Source organism: Piliocolobus tephrosceles, unplaced genomic scaffold (genome assembly GCF_002776525.5).
Source record: "Piliocolobus tephrosceles isolate RC106 unplaced genomic scaffold, ASM277652v3 unscaffolded_22205, whole genome shotgun sequence".
NCBI lineage: Eukaryota > Metazoa > Chordata > Mammalia > Primates > Cercopithecidae > Piliocolobus > Piliocolobus tephrosceles.
Window position 1 is genome coordinate 431 of NW_022304539.1, and position 3,094 is coordinate 3,524.

General features: G+C 46.7%; 1 pseudogene; it reads right to left on the reverse strand.

Moving 5' to 3' along the window:
- Positions 1-34: 34 nt before the first annotated feature.
- Positions 35-391, reverse strand: LOC111534343 (annotated as a pseudogene).
- Between the last annotated feature and the right edge of the window lie 2,703 nt (positions 392-3,094).

A 3,094-nucleotide genomic window follows, 5' to 3' on the forward strand; every position in this document is an offset into this window, starting at 1 on the left:
TCCTTCTTTCTTTCTTTACAAGAGCACAAATCCATGTTTATTTATTGATTTTTTGTTAGTTTAAATCCTTGAGGGGTACAGCATCACTCGGATTCTGTGTCCAATGGCCTTAGCAGGAAGATTGCTTCAGAATTTGGCACGAGCCATGCCACTCTTTCCATGGGCCCGAGTTACCTTTCCCAGATGACTCTGGTTTTATTTGGTTTGCCGCCAGGAGTCACTGTGTTGTTCTTTGCTTTGTATACATAAGCGCATCTCTTGCCCAAATAGAATTCTGTTTCATCTTGGGCATAAACACCTTCAATTTTAAGAAGAGCTGTGTGTCCCTTTGGTTCTGGAGACCCCGCTTATAGCTGGCAAAAATGGCCCTGGACCACAGCCTTCCAGACATAGTTCCTTTTGGAAGTCCCGTTCCCAGCAGGTCTCCACAGGAGCCAAGATGGCGGGAAGAACCCTTCTTTCTTTCTTTCTTTCTTCTTTTTTCCGAGATGGATTCTCCCTATGTTGCTTATGCTACTCTTAAACTCCCAGGCCCAAATAAGCCTCCCATCTTGGCCTCCCAAAGTTCTGCGATTGCAGGTGTGAGCCACAGTGCCTAGCGTAGCCACAAAAATCTTCAATAAAATAATAGCAAACATATATAGTACTTGGCACCATGTGTTGCTTTGCATATGTTTTTGTTTATTTGTCCCTTTGTCACCTGTAATGTAAGCTTCATGTGAGATGAAATATCCACAATTTTGTATCTTTAACATCTAGACCAGTGGCTCTCACCTGGCGGGGGAGGGAGGGGGGTTGATCCTGCCCCCAGCAGACACTGGGCAATTTCTGGGGACATTTGTGGTTGTTGCAACTGGGGGATACTGCTGTTATGGAAGGGGTGGAGGCCAGGGACGCTGCTCAGCACCCTGCAGTGCCCAGGAAGGCACCAATCCAGAGAACAATCTGGCCCCAATGTCCACAGTACTGAGCAGGAAAAATTCCACCCTAAAAGAATGCCTGATACAGGCTGGGCGGGGTGGCTCACGCCTATAATCCCAGCACTTTGGGAGGCCAAAGTGGGTGGTCAGGAGGTCAGAAGTTCGAGACCAGCCTGGTCAACATGGTGAAACCCCATCTCTACTAAAAATAAAAAAATTAGTCAGGTATGCTGGTACGCGCCTGTGGTCCCAGCTACTTGGGAAGCTGAGGCAGGAGAATAGCTTGAGCTTGGGAGGTGGAGGCTACAGTGAGCTGAGATCGCGCCACTGCACTCCAGCCTGGGCAACAGAGTGAGACTCCGTCTCAAAAAAAAAAAAAAAAAAGGAAAAAAAAGAACACCTCATACATAGTTTTCTGTAAAATTCATTGAGGTCATGAAGTCATGAACCCTCCTTGAGTCTCGATGTCCTGATTTGCAAAGGGGATTAATATGAATACATTATTTATGGATTTTGTGTTTGAAAATTTGTCTACTAAAACTTCTCGGAAGCCTCAAAACCAATACACTTGGTACTTTTTTTTTTTTTTTTTTGAGACGGAGTCTCGCTCTGTTGCCCAGGCTGGAGTGCAATGGCGTGATCTCGGCTCACTGCAAATTCTGCCTCCCAGGTTCAAGTGATTCTCCTGCCTCAGCCTCCCAAGTAGCTGGGGTTACAGGCACCTGCCTCCATGCTCAGCCAACTTTTATATTTTTAGTAGACATGGGGTTTCACCATGCTGGCCAGGCTGGTCTTGAACTCCTGACCTCATGAGCCACCCGCCTTGGCCTCCCAAAGTGCTAGGATTACAGGCATGAGCCACCATACCCAGCCAGTACTTTTATGGTCATTTGTAGACACGCACAGAGCAGGCGGGACAAATTTGAGCCTCTGATGTTCCTAGCCAAGGTTGAACAAGACAATGCTCTATCATGTTGTTTCAGCTGTCATACTTTAAACAAGTCTCCTTTTTGGGGGCTGCAGCTTTTTTCCCATTTTTGTGCTTTTTCTAGGTGATTTTGCTGTTTAAAATGACTTTTGGTCAGGCGCAGTGGCTCACATCTGTACTCCCAGCACTTTGGGAGGCCGAGGCAAGTGGATCACCTGAAACCAGGAGTTCAAGACCAGCCTGGCCAACATGATGAAACCTCGTCTCTACTAAAATTACAAAAATTAGCCGGGCGTGGTGGCAGGCGCCTGCAATCCCAGCTCTTCAGCAGGCTGAGGCAGGAGAATCGCTTGAACCCGGGAGGCGGAGGTTGCAGCGAGCTGAGATCGCATCACTGCACTCCAGCCTGGGCCACAGAGCCAGACTCCGTCTCAAAAATAAATAAATACATCCGGCCGGGCACGGTGGCTCAAGCCTGTAATCCCAGCACTTTGGGAGGCCGAGACGGGTGGATCACGAGGTCAGGAGATTGAGACCATCCTGGCGAACACGGTGAAACCCCGTCTCTACTAAAAAAAATACAAAAAACTAGCTGGGCGAGGTGGCGGGCGTCTGTAGTCCCAGCTACTAGGGAGGCTGAGGCAGGAGAATGGCATAAACCCGGGAGGCGGAGCTTGCAGTGAGCTGAGATCGCGCCACTGCACTCCAGCCCGGGCGACAGAGCGAGACTCTGTCTCAAAAATAAAATAAAATAAAATAAAATAAAATAAAATAAAATAAATAAATAAATAAATAAATAAATAAATAAATAAATCCATAAAATAAAATGACCTCCAAGCATCGTGCTGAAGCACTATCTAGTGTTCCTAAGTGCAAGAAAGCTCCAAGGAGGAAAACTATGTGTTAGAAAACTTCAGATATGAGTAAAAGTGCTGTGAGTTCAATGCGAATGAATCAACCATGTCTATTTGTTGCGAATAATGCTCAAAATCCTAAGGAGACTGAATACTCAAAGCGTTTTTAGCAAAGCAATTTTACTTCTGTGCAGAGAGGTGTTTCTCTTTGGCCAGTCGTCATGAGAGCGCAGCTGAACAAAGGGGCACAAGAGCTTTTATTCCTGATGCAAGTCCTGCCCCTGTGCCCTTTCCCCATTAGGTCGGGTCGGGTCACACCATCGGAACTAATCCTGGTTGGCTAGACATTTGAACTAACTTTCTTTCTTCTTTCTTTCTCTCTCTCTCTCTCT